Below are 17,053 nucleotides of genomic sequence, written 5' to 3' on the forward strand. Positions count from 1 at the left end.
ACTACAGACTAACACAGCTAACTCCTCTGGATCTATAAATAATGATGTGAGCTTCACTTCCATGGTGGAATAAATACCATGTTCCTAGGGTTCTTGGTATGATGCAACTCAAGAATAAGCTACTTACTCAGGTTCCAGCTAGTAGGTTCACACAACAGGTGCAGAAAAGTTTGAAATAGGGATGCCAGGTCCCTCTACCCTCTCAGTGGGAGGAGAGGATCCGGAGCTTATTGTTTCCATGTTCCTGGGTGATCCTTACACACTTGCATGATGACATCATTTCTGAGAAGCGACATCTTCATGCAGGCATGGCAGTGTGTATGCATACTTCTCAGCAGGCTGATTTTGGCTCCAATTGGCCCACTGAGAAGTTCGGGAGCGTTCTTAGGGGCGGCACGATGACATCACTCCCAGAGGTGATGTTGTTGTGCTAAACTGGGAGCTCGTCCAGGGCGGCTTCCCCCCACCTTTCCTCCCCTGCCAGTTAGGTGAGTAGAGGTGGAGGCGGAAGGTGGGAGCAGGGGATCCCCTCTTCCCCAGTGGAGGAATGACATCCTCGCTTTCAAACAAAATCCCTTTATTAGCTAGGAGATACAGAGACGGGAGTAATTGATTTTAGGACAAGGGAGCTCAGGCAGTATACAATTCTAACAAACAAGAAGAACTGAGCAGGCCCCCACTCCCGCATGAGATTAAACCAACACGCACAAGTATCAGAGAGGGGGAACAAACTGTTCTATTGTAATGTATACAGTACATACACACAACCTGGGATGTTTCCTATCTGGGCACCAACCAGACCCACCATATCTGCTGAGCCTGAAGCAAGGCTACCGTTTCTTGCACTTTTCAACCATCCTCTAGGACTGTAAAGATGGGATATTATGGCAATTGATACCACTGGCATTTTATTGCTTTAATTTTTACAAATTTGGCTTTGATTTTGGCTGCTTATTAAAGCAAACATGACTACTTTTTAAAGGATGATTCTTTCACATGGGCTTTTATGCCAGCAGATGTATAGAATGTTTAGCGCCTCGCCCAGCAATCATAGAGGATGATTGTGATGTTTTATTGCATAACTATACTTAAACCCTACAATCATTTATTTTTTAAGTAGGCGCTTAACCTCCAAGTGTGATGGAGTTTGGTTTTGTATTATTCTTCCTGCTGTTAAGATAATGTTTTGGATTTAGTTTAACATTTTTTCCCCTCTCTTGTATGTTTTCAGTGTGTTCTTATCTTGCTTTCAGCAAGTTGCTTTACAGTTCTTTTGCAACTGTTTGCAACACAGGGAGCAGGCAGAGAGAGGCTGCTTTCTGTTGCAGCTAGTTCACAACGATGACCTGAAGAAACTCTGGAATTAGCTTCCTATTCCAGCTGGACATACAGAAGGATCTGTTTTCTTTACACATTCTGGACTTTAGATTCTTTTCTTTTTTTGGCAGAGTTTTTCCGCAAAAAATCACCAGGGCTTTTTTTCTGGGAAAAGAGGTGGTTGAACTCAGTGGGTTCCCTGCACAGGTGGCAACTCCTGGCAGGAGGTGGTGCCCCTGGTACCACATGCACATGCGCAAAGTGCACACATGCTCCCAGGACCGCACAATGATGTCACTTTGGGTCAACTGGAAAAAGGGGGGAGTATTTTAAAGTTTAAATCGCCCTCAATGAAAATGGTCATATGGCCGGTGGCCCCACCCCCTGATCTCCAGACAGAGGGGAGTTTAGATTGCCCTCCGCGCCGCTGGCATTAATCTCCCTCCGCACTGCTGGCATTAATCTCTGCGCTGGCGGTGCAGAGGGCAATCTAAACTCCCCTCTGTCTGGAGATCAGGGGGCAGGACCACCAGCCATGATGTGACCATTGTCAAGAGGTGCTGGAACTCCGTTCCACCACGTTCCAGCTGAAAAAAAGCCCTGCATATTACTATCGTAAGGGCAGCCACAACAATTGAGCATATGAAATTGCCTTCTATCAGAAACCTCGAGTAAAAATGAAAGTCCTGTGTGATGCTAAAGAAAGAGGTGGACTGTAGTTGCCGAATATTAGACTATATCATGAAGCAATATTTTTAGTTTGGCTAAAAGAGTGGATGTCACTGAAAGACTGCAAACTCTTAACATTGGAAGGTTATAAGAAGCTGTTTGGATGGCATGCCTACTTGTGGCAGGATAAAATAAAAGCTGACTCTATGTTTTTGCGCCATTATATTAGAAAGAGCCTCTTCACGATCTGGAAAAAATACAAAAAATATCTGGGTGAAGGTATCCCCTCTTGGGTGGTACCATTCGAGGTGATCGATCCGAGAGCTATCTATAATGAAGAACAATGTTTACCATATAAAGAGATATTGATTATGGAACAAAAAATGATAAGAATCAAAACGGAGGAAGAGTTATCTCCCTGTTATGGATGGTTCCAATATAGACAGATTAGAGACCTTTACAACTCGGATTGTTCAAAAGGAGGAATCAAATGGAAAAACTCAGAATTGGAAGAGACTATACTACAAGAAAGTAAAAAGAAGATATCAAAAATTTATAAAATACTTTTGAAGTGGTATACAGAGGATGAGACAAAGTATAGATGGTGAAGTGGGCAATCAATTGTCACAAAGAAATAACAATGGAGTCATGGGAATATTTATGGAAAACTACATTGAAGATTTCAACTTGTACCAGTATTAAAGAGAATGTCTATAAGATGATTTATAGATGGTATTTAACGCCTAAGAAAATAGTGCTTGGAAATGCAAACGTGTCAGATAAATGCTGGAAATGTAAAAAGCATGAAGGATCATTGTATCATATGTGGTGGATGTGTGAAGTAGCTAGACAGTACTGGGGAGATATTTTAGAAGTAATAAATGAGATTTTGCAGACCCAAATAAAGAAGAACCCAGAGCTATTGCTACTGAATTTAAGTATGGAAGATGTTCCTATGCAATACAGAACATTACTATTTTACATGACGACGGCAGCAAGACTTTTATATGCGCAGAAATGGAAGGTGCAAGAAATACCAACTATTGAAGACTGGATGTATAAATTGCTGTACATGGCGGAAATGGATAAAATGACAAGAAAGCTGAGAGATCAGAACTTAACAGAATTTTTTACTGATTGGGGAAGATTGAAAACATATTTAGAAAAGAAGTGGGACGTGAAAGGGGAATTATGGCAATTTGAAAATTATTAGAATGGCTTTTTATTGGATGAGACAGAATCTTTACCATATGAAGTGAAGTATTAGCTAATTGTTAGACTAAATTTAAGTGGATTTGGAGTTAATAGATATTGGTAAAACTAATAAAGTAGATATTTTATTTAATTGTTAGCTTAAATTCAAATATATTTGAAGTTGACAGATAGTAATAGATTTTAAGCTAATAATAATAGATTTGAAGCTAACAGATAGGGTTTAGTTTAACAAAACAGAATGTAAACATGATATAATGAGTTACAGAAAAAGGGGATAAATTAGGAATAGATTAAGATATAGGGTTGGAAAGCTGTTGGAAGTCCTGAAAAAAGTGGGGGAGGGAAAGGGTGGGGGAAAAATGATATTGAGATGTTATTTGAAAGTTGTATGTATTAATATTCTCACCTAATAAAAATTAAAAAAAAGAAAAGAAATTGCCTTCTGTCAAATTAGACCACTGGTCGTTCTAGCTCAGTACTTACTATCTGCTTTCATTGGCAGTGCCGCTCCACAATCTTAAGAAGAGAAAGGTCTTTCTCAACACCTGCTACCTGAGATCCTGTAACTAGAGATACCAGGGTCTGAACATGGGACCTTCAGCATACAAAACAAGTAAAACAGCCTTGCTGTATGCAGATGATAGGGCAATTATGTCTTTCACCCAAATTGGAATCAGTAAGATGCTAGTTAGGTTGGCTGATTATTGTGATAGAGAACAACTAAGAATTAATTACAATAAAACTAAAATGGTTGGTTTTGGCAAAAACAGATCCAAGCACAGATGGACTATCTATGTTCATGAAATAGAACAATAGCCCTTTAAAAATATTTAGGTATGGTATTTCATGGGACTCTGTCTTGGCAGACACACATTAATGCCAATCTATAAACTGTTTGCTGTACACTAGGAGCTTATTTTTAATTTTTTTCTGTTCAAAGGGTGGCCAGTTAATAGCCCCGGCCCTCAAAGTATTCCAGAACAATGTTATCATGCAGCTCTTGTATGGGGCTGAAATATGGGGGTGGAATGAGAAAATGCTTGATCAGCTTGGAATCATTCAGAACAACTTCTTAAGGAAAATCGTGGGTCTCCCACAGGGAACTCCTGCTGCACACTTGAGTTTAGAAGCTGGGCGACTTTCTATTATAACAAGAGTCCACTTGAAATTATTAGACTATTACAAGAAACTTGAAAGCATTGCCAAAGATCATCTGGTAAAATACTGTTTTGGGTACTGTTAAGGAAGGGAATCAGTGGTCCAACTTGCAGTCTCCTATTTTGCAGTTATATTGCTTGCCCTCCTTAGAGGTTGTAATGTCTTGGGAACCAAGCAAAATTCGTAGTTGATTTTTTGAAAAACATACCCTTCAGGACACAGGTGTAAGTCCAACAATCTACATTTTCTTTGAGGTATCCCTGAATCAAGAAAAATACATTCTTCTCTCCAGGGCTTTTTTTTCTGGGAAAAGAGGTGGTGGAACTCAGTGGGTTGCCTTCAGAGAAAATGGTCACATGGCTGGTGGCCCCACCCCCTGATCTTCAGACAGAGGGGAGTTTGGATTGCCCTCCGCACTGCTTGGCAGCGCGGAGGTCAATCTAAACTCCCCTCTGTCTGGAGATCAGGGGGCGGGGCCACCAGTCATGTGACCATTTTCAAGAGGTTCTGGAACTCCATTCCCCCACGTTCCCCCTGAACAAAAGCCCTGCTTCTCTCGCTATTTAGCTTGCCCTTCTAATGCTCCATTAAGAAAGGCATTTACTAGTGCTTGCTTTCAAACTATGCCATATGAGTACTTCCAGGGCAGATATCAAAACTACGTGTGGAACAGCGTCTCTGTGGTCTTAATCAGGTGGAAGACATAGTACAGTATGTTTTACATTATCCTTTTTATGGGTCCATTCATAATAAATTGCTGAATCAATTTTTTGCACATTTTTCTGGCTCAGATGAGGAATGCATTAAATTTCTAATGGCTGATGTTGTTTCTCTTGTTACTCTCAAAGTGGATATTTTTATCTTTTTATCTATAAATATAAGGAAGAAATCAGTACCTGTTAATCCTGTAAGAATTTTAGCTAAATTGTAATTCCATGTCATTTCATATTTATCTCTTTTACCATCTTAGTTTTAGACTTTTAAGTTTTATTCTCTTATGTAAATATGTTTTTGCTGTGGTGCACTGTTGTATGTTGGTGTATATGTGGGGATGTTATGGCCTATGGCTACAATCAATCAATCAATCAATCAATCAATCAATCAATCAATCAATCAATCAATCAATCAATCAATCAATCAATCAATCAACCAACCAACCAACCAACCAACCAACCAACCAACCAACCAACCAACCAACCAACCAACCAAGTAAACATTGAGTTGTATCTCCTCTCTTTGCTTTACCAGTTCCCACCAGTAACACAGCGGAGGGAACCAAGATCAGGAAATCCAGAACTCCAAAACCTGGAGTGAAATTTACATGAGGAGAGGTTTAAAACGCAAAGACTTATATTTGTTCTAAAGCAGGTTTTGTGGCAGGAAAATATATTGGGGTAAAAACTGCCACAGGGAGGAGTTGGGTGGGGGTCCTTTTCCGATTAAGAAAGAACTAGCTGGGTTTTGGTGTCAGTTTTGTGACTGTTTCTTCATCCATAAATGACTCAGTGCAGAAAGCACAGCGGTGTTACAATTCTTCATTAACATTTCAGCTAATTAAATCCAAAGAGGCTTTCCTCAAGATCGGCGTAACTAGCAGCCTGCGTAACTACCAGGAAAACAGAATGGTTTTAATTTTCAAAAATTGGGGTGGGGGTCAGGAGAGCAAGGGCTGGAAGTGCTAGAGGAGAACGGTACTGTCATGCTGTGAAGCTGAGCAGGTGCGGTTTTGAACAAACCACTTCAACTGTCTCTAAAAAGCAAGGAGCTGGTAGTAGTAAGGAAGGCAGAGCATACACAGAAAATGGTACCTGAAGATACCTTACACAGAGTCAAACCACTGGTCCGTCTACCTTGGTATTGTCCACTCTGATTGGCAGGCTCAGGCAGCAATGTCCTGCATCTGCTACCTAAAATACTGGTGATGCCGGGAACTGACCCATTGAGCTATGCCCATTCTGCACAAAGCTTATGAATACATGATGCCATCTTGCAGCACCAGGTTGGGAGTCCACCTTGATCAGAGTCTTCTCCATTCTGCATGGCACCAACTTTCCAAGGTCTCTAGGAGGGAAGGTTTGGGGGTACAAAATCACCTAGTACCCAGGTTGCTTTAGGGGACCTCATATGTCCATCTCCTCTCAGAATTGCTCAGAAACACCTGTGTCTCTAGTTATTTTGAAGTATAAATAATAGGTCTGAGAAACATTTGGTCAATACCAGGGCTCACATTCATGTTGATTTGGAAATGGGGATGGGGAACTCGTCTCAAAAATCTGCCTTCCCCATCCAAGAACACAGACATGTGATGTGAAGAGGCCAGTGAGAACGCCATTTTGTTTGGGCAGCAGCATTTGAACATATTACTCTGGCAGAGAGGCACTGTTCTGCAGCAAGCAGACAAACCACACCAGAATGATCTGCTAGAAGCGAGTGGAACAAGCGTGAGAAGTACTTTGTAGGTCCCCCCCCCCCCCAGAACTCCGCAACTGCCTTTCCAATTGCTTCTCCAGAATTTTTGGTGGGCACGGGGCTGCCCAATCAGCAAATACAGGGACAGGGAGATGGGGGGGATGGGCTCTACCACTGCAACACTACGACACAGGCGTTGAGTTTTTTTTTTTAAAAAAAGTGATGTTGGCTCCAGCCCCCACAGAAGATGGCTTCACATCTTGACTGGTCTAGTAAGAAAGGAGACACCAAATCACTTTGAAGTCATGCCGTGCAGAATGTGAGGCACCCAAGCCGATTCAATGCTAATCAGTGTGAATATGCAGAAATGGTGGCCTAAAGTGTGCAGTGCGGAATGGGTCAGAATCCAGGGAGATCCTAAGTTGTCTCAATAGCATTCAACACCGCCGCTTATTTCGGTATCAACATTATCTTGATCCTGTGTGATTATTTCTTTATCTGAAGATGCTGAGTGGAATCACATCTTTATTTCTTTTCTAAAGTTGAACTGATATAATCATCAGTATTATTATTTAAATTTATCCTGCCTTTCCTTGTGGGTCAGGGCAGCTTACATTAATAGATTAAAAACATTCATAGTCCAAATCAAAATAACAATCCCCAAATACCTCCCTTACCCCCTTAAAAGGTGCCTGTTGTTCAACCCCCCTCAAAAGCCCTGGAGAACAGACAAGTCTTGCGGCCCGTCCTAAAGATCTCCAAGATCTTCCCCTCACCTCTTCATGGAACCCATTCCATAGAGCAGGAGCCACAATGGAAAAGTTCTGAGATCTGAGATTTGGTTGAGGTCATCCTGAGAGGTGGAATTGCCAGCAGATGGCTACCTGAAAACCACACGCGGTGCACAGGGATATATGGAAGGTGATGGTCCTTCAATATGCATTCATTCTCTGAGTCTAGGGAATCACTCACAATGGCAATCCCTTCACGTGTTTGAAGGTAGCACAGCAAAACTTGCATGCTCTACCACTGTTCTTGGTCTCTTGTGAGGGTGCCTTTCCAGTTACTCCAGTGGCTCTGCCCTATGTCTCTCTCTAAGGGTGGGACCACACAAGATGCTTGGGCATGTGTCGGATGCTGCAAGGATCCCTGGGAAATGTAGTCTTAAATAAAAAAACAGTCGCTCAATGTGATTCTCAGCTTGGGAGAATCAAAACTGGAGGGACTTTCTCTCTCACATACATACTCTCTCTTCTCTTTCAAAAATGCTCTGGGAACTTGGGATAGGGGTGGAGAGGGGAAATGATGCAACAAGAGGCAGGAAAAAATCTGAAGTGTTTTGTAAGCAAGAGAGAAACCCAGTCTCTCCCATTCTTCTTCTCCTGGCAGGGAATTGCAGTGTGGATTCCCCCCTCCCCTGCCTTTGAACTCGTGAAGGAAAACCGAAGCAACTGGATTTTTGAAAGAGAGCATATCTCCAGTCAAGTGGCTTATTTGTAAGAAAATCCACTCAGCTCAGTTTTCCTCCAGGAGCTTGGAGAGGGGGGAAGGTAAGACTACCGCTCCCAGGGAAGCTTGCATGACCCAACCTGTGCCCTTCACGTGTAATTCGTCTCATGTATTTCCATTCTAAGCTGCCATGTCAACTGATGAGGTAGAGGCACAAGGAGAGTGCCTTGGCCGACATCACATTTGGATAAGTAATACTTGGGCTTGGCAGCTGCCCCTTGCCCTTTTTGCAGGTTTCTGAAGCGTGAGGTGGACAGAGGGGTGAGGCAAAGGGCAAGAGTAAAATGAGTCTTGGCCCTTAGTCTGTGGCCTTGAGTGGGCTACATCAGCAGAACCAGTGCCAGCCTGAGACATCTTTGCGGTTCAGCTCCTGCCTAAGCTTGTGCTGGGGGCCTCTTAGGTAGTTAATTTTTTAAAGTTGTATTTTTATGTGCCTTTCATTTTGTAAGCCTCTTTGAATCCCCAGTGTGAGGGGAAAAGCCAAACAAGAGTTTTCAAACAAACAAATAAAATACTGACTTCTTCATGCAACATGGAACAAAAATAAAGCATGGGATAAGAAAAACTGAAACACAGATTGTTTGGGGTCAAGACAGCAGGGATAAGAGATTTGAAATCAGTTTCTAGCAGTATCAAATTCTACTGCTGGAATTTATTTCAATTACTAAACGTTCTTTTTGTTTCCCCAGAAGCATGAGCTTTTTGTATCCAGAACAGCACTAGAAACGAAGGTCCTGTTGTCTCTATGACAGCAAATTTCATCTTAATGGAACTCCACAGCAGTACAAGGACAATTCCTTAAAATACAGTTTTGACACATCAATATGAACATTTCACTAAGTGCTGTATTTGTGGTTTCAGACAACAGAAGGCCCATCGAAATTATCTTGCCTATTGTGTGTGTGTGTGTGTGTGTGTGTGTGTGTGTGTGCGCGCGTTATGTGCATCTTCCAACTTATGGCAACCCTATGATTGGAAGACCTCCAAAATGTCTTATCATTAACAGACTTGCTCAGATTCTGCAAACTGGAGGATGTGGCTTCTTTTATTGAGTCCAGCCATCTCATTTTAGGACTTCCTCTTTTCCTACTGCCTTCAACTTTTCCTAGCATTATTGACTTTTCCAGAGAGTCTGGTCTTCTCATGATGTGACCAAAGTACAACAGCCTCCCATAGGGAGGGAGGTGTTCTTCTTTAAAACTGTAGACATCTGAAATCCCCCGTTCACCCCCTGCCCCCACCAATTTCTTTTCTTCCTACAGGAAGATGTACAAAACCTCACTTCACAATAAATGTTGGTCCATTTCTCATTGAACTTAATAACCTGTGTCTGGACTAGGTGAATGCTGGCAACCAATGAGGGAGTTTGCGGGGAGAGACATCATGATGTGACTTCTGGTTTGTACCCAGAAGCAACATCATGATGCTCTAGGAAATTCACTTATCTCCATGGTTTTTTACCACAGAGATGTGCAAATTACTTGAGCTTCATGATGTCATTTCTGGTTACAAACTGGAAGTGATGTCGTGGCATTGCGCAATGTTACTACCCACCCCTTTCTCCCACTGCAGAAAAGAGGCCCAGTGGGGCTTAGGGCTAGGATTGCTGGCTCCAAGTTGGGAAATTCCTGGAGATCTGGGGGGTAAAATCTGGAGAAACCTGGAGAAAGTGGGATTTGGGGAGGGAAAGGACCTTGGCATGGCATAATTCCATAGAGTCCACCCCCAAAGTAGCCATTTTCTCCTGGTGAACTGATCTCTGTGGCCTGGAGACCAGTTGTAATCCCAGGAGATCTCCAGCCGCTACCTGGAGGCTGGTAACCCTACTTAGGGCCCAGGAGTGGGACCTCGACTGAGGAGAGTGGCAACCATAGTCTGGACTGAGCCGTTGCCGACTGGAGGTGGGGCCCATGTTACCAGAAGTCTGGGAAAAACATGCTTAAAGAAATGGAATGCAGCAAAGTAAAGCAAGACGTGGGCAGGTTGCAGGCCCTCTGACCTACATATTCCATATTTTCTTAAACATAAAATAGCAATACCGCATACCACAATTATGGGAAATAAAGGAAAATCTCAATTGTATACCACGTAAAGTCCTCCCTCTGCCCATTCTGGCAGTGAGAATTTTAATTATCTATAGCACAAGGTTATTTTCTCCAAACTTCCTGAAATTTGGCAGGGAGTAAGGGACCCAATATCTAAAAATTTCATCCCAAATGTGTGTGAAGGGGGAGTTATGGTCTGGAATGAAAACTGTTGGAAAACTACTATTGGAATAATGTCTAATATTTACTAACTTTATTTCTGAAATGAAAGAACCAAATTCCAGTTGCATTTGCAATTTGAATTTGGCAGAAGTCTTTCATATCACCTATTGAACTCCAATTATTGTGGCTAAGATTGTTTGCATAGAGTATTCACAGTGGATTGTGGAGATGCTGTGGATTGAACTTGGGACCTTCTGCATGCAAAGTAAGATGCTCAACCACTGAGCTATGATGGCATGGCAGTGAAAAGGCTCTAGCTAAGTCCTAGAGAGGTGCTGCTAGCACTGGACAATGGGCCCATGACCTGACTCCATATAAAACAGCTTCATATTGTTTCTAAATGTATAAACGGAACATCAGCAAAGACAACGAACCAGCTTGCTAGAAGCCCGCAGGCCTGTTATCTCACATCAAGTCTCCAAAGAAAGAGATCCAGAAACATAAGGTGCTCTACTTCTTCCTTTCAGCCCCTCACAGTGGTCTCTCTCCCTCTTTCAGTTCACAATTGCTGTGTCTGCCATCTGCCTGCCCTCTCCGATGGGCAAGATGTCACCTTCGAAAAGATTCCTAACTAGCAGGACCCCATCAGGCTCCTAGAGATAAAAGATTAACCACCACCCTGGACTATTAATTTGCCTTTTGCCTAACTGAGGAATGGTTGGGCTACAACGGGAACATTACAATGGCACTTGTTATTTCTTCAGGACAGCTCATCTTCATCTGAGATGCAAAATGAAATAGGATTATACTTGGATTCCCTATGGTGGCTGGCTCCTGCCAAACCAAGACAGAGAGCCAAAGTAGAATACTGTGAATTCTCTATGCAAACAATCTTGCCTACAATAACTGGAGTACAAGATTACTTTGTGGGGAGTCAGGAGAATTAATTCTGAGGTGTCAGTATGTCTTGTCAGCTCAGGCAAACACTCGACTGGTTCTACCTTGGCAATCGAATGAACAAATGATTCTCTTTTCCCCTTAGAATACTGCTGGGCAGGAAGGAAAAAGGTAGACTGGGTATTCAAAGCAATTTATGCAGCAGCTCTGAAAGCATCCTGTTCCAGAGGAAAGCAAGTCTCCTTTCCACAGTGAGGAAAAGTTACGCTCCTGCATTCACAACAGATCACGCAACTTTTTTCTGGCTCCTAAGGGGAAATTATGCTATAACTGAGTTTATGTCACAGCTAAGGTGGGTGGTGGTGTGGGAAAATCCCACCTGACATTTGCACCTCAGAGTTTTCACACATGCTGAATAATGCGCTTTCATTCCACTTTCAATGCACTTCGCAGCTGGATTTTTCTGTGTGAAAGGAGAAAATCTACTTGCAAACCATTGCTAAAGAGCATTATTTATCATATAATGCACTTTATAATAATAAAAAGTGCATTTATAATAATATAAAGTGCATTATATTATAACGTATATAAATAATAATATTTATAATAATATTATTATTCTTTAGCATGTACGAAAGCAGCTATAAATGGGGACCAAACAGAACGACGACTGTATGGGGCTGAATCAGCTGCAAGTGGCATTCACAGGATTATGAACTTATAGCAGTGACTCATGAGAAGATTCAAGCCAAGAGCCTGGGGGCTTGACATCGTCCTCCAAAAACCCATAAAGTCAAAAAGCAGAAGGCTTTGCAAGTAATAGATAATCTATGAACAAATATTATTTTTACTTTTAAAAAATCCTTCCCTTCCTCCAAAGAACCCAGAGCAGCATACAGAGGGTCTTTCTCTTTTGTTCTCACAACAACCCTATGAGGTAGGTTAATGCAGCTGCAAAATTGCCTTCTTCCAACTCAGGCTAGCCAGCAAGATGGCCCCCTACCTTGACCCGGCTGATCTGGCCACCAGGATCCATGCATCGGGAGTAATGCAAGTCTCCCCTCCGAGTCAGTTTGGAAACTCCACTTGGGCTGAATCCACACACCCGCGGAGCAACCCGGCGTTGCGCTAAATGTTCGCTAAACACCCGGAAGTGTAGCGTCTTTCTAGCGCGATTCAGAAATCACGCTAGAAAGACGCTACACTTCCGGGTGTTTAGCGAACATTTAGCACAACGTCGGGACGCTCTATGGGTGTGTGGATTCAGCCCCGGTACAGAACGCTGCAGCTCAGTTATTATCAGAAGCTAGGCAGAGCACACATATTATTCCTATTCTGCAACCACACCACTGGCTGCCTATCGGTTACTGGGCTCCGTTCAAGGTTTTAGCCATCGCATACAAACGCCTTCATGGCCTTGGCCCTTCATATCTACAGGACCCTATGCTCTACCAAGACAGCTTCGCTCATCTGAGCAGGGTCTTCTGCAGGTGCCACCCTGCAAAGAGGCAAAATCAACAATTCTCTGTACATGTGCATTCTCTGTTTTGGCTCTCACCTTATAGAATGGCCTGTCTAATGAGGTTAGGAAGGCATCTACTCTCCTGGCTTTTCACAAACTGCAAAACTGAATGACTCAGGAGGGCTTTTTTTACACAGATAGGAGGGCTGTACAATAATGAAACAGTTCAGAAAGATTATTTGGTAAAGGGATAGGGATTGTGGACTATACTACTGTGTACTGTCTGTTGCTATAATTATGCTTCTACAGTGTAATTTCTGCATCATTTAATTTGTCATGTTTAAATGTTTTTGCTTTGTTTCAGGCTTGTTTCAGCTCTGTTCAGATTTCTGCAATCCATACTCTATTGCACTGAGGTTCTATCCTGTTGGTTGAGTTTTACTATACATTATGTAAGCCATCTTGTGTCTCAGTGAGAAAGGCGAACTATAAAGAATAAAAAATAAATAAAACTTGGAAGCGTGCTTACTTACCACATTTCATTTATTTATTTAGAATATTCCTATGCTTCCTCTTTAGAGTTCTGCTCGAAGTGGTTTACAATTCAAAACCATAGTATAAAGCACAAGCCAGTAAAAAACAGTAAAACATACACACACCAGCCATTAAAAGAAAAGCTATAAGGAATTAAAAAAAAGAACAACCATACAGTACAACTGTTCTTCTATTCCAACTAGTCAAGAGTGTAATGATTTTATATTTATTTGTATCACATAGAATGTGACCACTCCTTCCTGGTGTAAAACAACCTCAAACCTCAAACTGAAGTGTGAATAGCTGCAAAGGCACTTGGTGCAAGGAAACAGGACAGACCTACTGACATACAAAGATACTCTCCAGCACGTTCTCCTCAAATGACAGCAAGCTCTATTCTATAACAAACTTAGCCTGATGGGTAATCTGGGCATGCCCAGGCACGTTCTCACAACGAGCCCTGAAGAATGGTGACAGCAAGTTTCTGGGGATTATAATATGGAAGGTGGCCGCTTGCCCAATTCTTTCAAGCTCGATGCGCGATTTGACAGCGTGAGGTGCGATGACACTCGCACAACTGTTCAAAAGCGTGTCATACTTTGGCAAGAAATCTGTTTTGACAGGGGCTAATGCTTCCGAATGAAGATTCCCAGTCTTGATCTGGGTGTTACATCTGCAGGAACCAAATCAGTCCTTTAGTCTTTCACAGGTCTGCTTGGGGGTATGGAATGGAGTTGGTGGAGCTTAGGGAATTCAGACAGTGCAATGAAAGTCCCAGCTTGATTGGGGCTTGACAGTCCAAATATTTTTCTTTTTAAAAGCCTGCAAGAAATAAACTGTCGCAACAGCCGAACGATACAAGTTCTTTGCTTTGTATCAAATCTTTGGGTGCCAGCAAATGCCACTTACTGCCTAAGGTGGCCAAATACGAAAAAATTAAATGCAGATAAAACACAACAAAACACAACTATTATTTATTAAAACGCCTAAAGTTACTTGGCACTGTATCTTGATCAAAGCAATGGAGAATTAAAGAAGGCTCAACCAATATTCTTCAGGTCCCACAAAAACTGAGCATACAGGGATGCCTTCCATAACTCTGTTGCTTCCATGATAAAGGGCATTCCCTTCCTACCCATTAGCCTAACCTCTGACATTAAAATAGTGTGGTGCAGGATCTCCCAAAATGACATCAATGAGCACAGTAGAGATGGGCACAAACCAGAAAAAACATGAACCATGTAGTTCGTAGTTCGTCAAATTTAATAAACCACGAACTTTCACGAACCTGCCCCCAGTTCATGAACTGGTTCATTTGGTTTGAGAAAACGTCACATCCAGGTCAGAAAATCGTCACTTCGGGGTCAGCAGAAGGTCACTTCCAGGTCAGCAGAAGGTCTGTAGGAAGTACATCCCCTGTTGCCTAGGAAACTGATCAGCACCAGGCTGTCTGCAGTGACGATCCAAAAAATGAACCAAATGAACCAGCCTGAAGTTCGTGGCGTTCCATAAGAGATGAGCTCTGATGGAACCGCTGGTTCGCAAACCATGAACCAGCCTGGTTCATCATGATTTTTGGTCTGTATTTTGGTTTGTGCCCATCTCTAGAGCACAGACTTCTGGTATGGCTTATGAGAGATGACACACCCGAAATACATGAGCCAGCTATCCTTTACAGCTTTGAAAATCACTATCAGCACATCGAATTGTGCCTAGAAACTTACTGGTAATACAAAAAGCTTCATGGGGTTCCCCATAATATAATTTTTGTAGCCCCATCAAGTTAAAGGCCAGGCAGTCACAACATTTTGCATGGAAGCACACATTGCTGAACATCCTTCAAGGGAAGCTCATGAAGACTATGTTGCATTAATCAAGCCACAAGGTTCCTACAATGTTGTGATTGAAGCAAATATGTAACGTGCCAAATGGATATTGGTGCCTTCTGACATGATTTTGGACATCTGGCAGGCATCCAGGCAACTTAGTCGTTAGCTCTACAAAAACACAATCTCAAGCATATTTTGTGTACAGGAAAAAATAAAAACAATACTATCACACGCACCTGCCTACCACTACATTCTAAAAGAGTTCCCCATCCATCTTACTTCTGGGGTCATTCAAAAACTGATGACTTGCATAAAGCTGCCAATGAAGTGTTTAATGTCCTTGGGATCTGTCTCCTAATTTCCTCCTGCTGATTTTTACCTTAACATTTGAGGGCTAAGGCTATCATTCATTCTGTCATTGCGGTTGAAGAACTGTGGCTGGTCTGTTGCTGTGTGTTATGATAGGATTTCAGAGATTTTTTTAAATGGGAAAAAATGTTTGCTCATCACGAGCAGAGATGATTAGTACTCCTAATACCAATCCAAGATGGTAACTAGGCTGATATTTAGAAAAATGGGGATGCATTGAGTATGCTATATTGTAATGTCTTAATATAATAGTAACTGCTACCATTGTTTTTATCTTTATGTTTAATGTCATGTTATACTCTGCTCTGAGCCTGCTTGTGGGGAGAGCAAATAAAAATCTAATTAACAACAACAACAACAACAACATATATGTAGAGCTCTGCCTCTTCTTCAGGAACTCCTACTACCTTGTCTTGAAAGCTGCAATTTTGTACACACTAAACTTGGTGGTTGTGGAGAGTAGACATGGGCATGAATCGAAATACGAATCAAATTTTGTGATGAATCGGACTGATTCGTGTTTTGCGAAACGCATTTTGTGGGGCCATGGTTTTCATGAAATTCAATTTTGGGGCTGATTCATTCGATTCGTGAATGATTCGTGATACCAGGCAGGCTGGCACCGATCCATTGATTCCTTAGGTAACACAGGCCCAGAATGTCTGCAGACCTTTTGTTGCCATTGGAAACCCCAATCTTAGCCCATATAACCTTGATAGGCAGCTCTCCCTGCCAACTGGAGAGCTTCCATTCTGCCCTATACAGCAAGGAGCAGGGGGGTTAATCCCTTAGGCAACTGAGGAGATGGACCTTCTGTAGCCATGGGAACACCAATCTCATCCCTCCAAACCCTGTTAGGCAGGTCTGTCTGCCAACCAGAGACCTCCTGTTTTGCTCTACATAAGCATTTCTTATATAAGGCACAGCTCTCCACCTCGTGCTTTTCAGTTCCAGTAGACGGAGGAGGGATTTAGAGTGAGAGAGTGGAATTGGGAGCTTTTGGATGGATTTGATGCTGCTTTAAAAGAGACTGAAAAGCCTCTTTCTTATTTTCAGCTCTTGGCCTTGCTGGGAAAGTCATTGGGTGAGGGTGCCTTCTTTCCTCCACCCCATCCAACCCCAGTCTCAGGGCATTGCCTGACTTTGGGGCCTAGCTTGACTGAGGCCTACCTTCTTTTTCTTTAATTTTCTTTGCTTCTATTCTTATTTAGAGCATTCGTTCTTGCTGGCTTGTTGGGTGTGGGTGGGTGGAGGAGAGCCTGCCGGTCTCCCTGCGAGCTTGGCACCTCTGGGTATGAAGGGGGGCATTGAAGTGCCCTGGGTTCTGACAAATCATGAAACGAATTGTTTTGTGAAAGGGGACAATTTTGTGAAAGTTTGTGATTTGTGGAATGCGACAAAACACAAAACACTTGTTTTGTTTTTTCCCATTTTGTGCCCATCTCTAGTGGAGAGTGCCCTCAAGTCAGAGTTGACTT

The 17,053-nt window shown here is 42.4% G+C and overlaps 1 protein-coding gene across 1 annotated transcript in view; it reads right to left on the bottom strand.

Moving 5' to 3' along the window:
• SHISA9 (shisa family member 9) overlaps positions 1-17,053 on the bottom strand; it is a 296,743-nt gene that overhangs the window by 7,678 nt on the left and 272,012 nt on the right. The gene's annotated exons all lie outside the window — the stretch shown is intronic.

Source organism: Eublepharis macularius, chromosome 12, assembly GCF_028583425.1.
Source record: "Eublepharis macularius isolate TG4126 chromosome 12, MPM_Emac_v1.0, whole genome shotgun sequence".
Classification (NCBI taxonomy): Eukaryota; Metazoa; Chordata; class Lepidosauria; order Squamata; family Eublepharidae; genus Eublepharis; species Eublepharis macularius.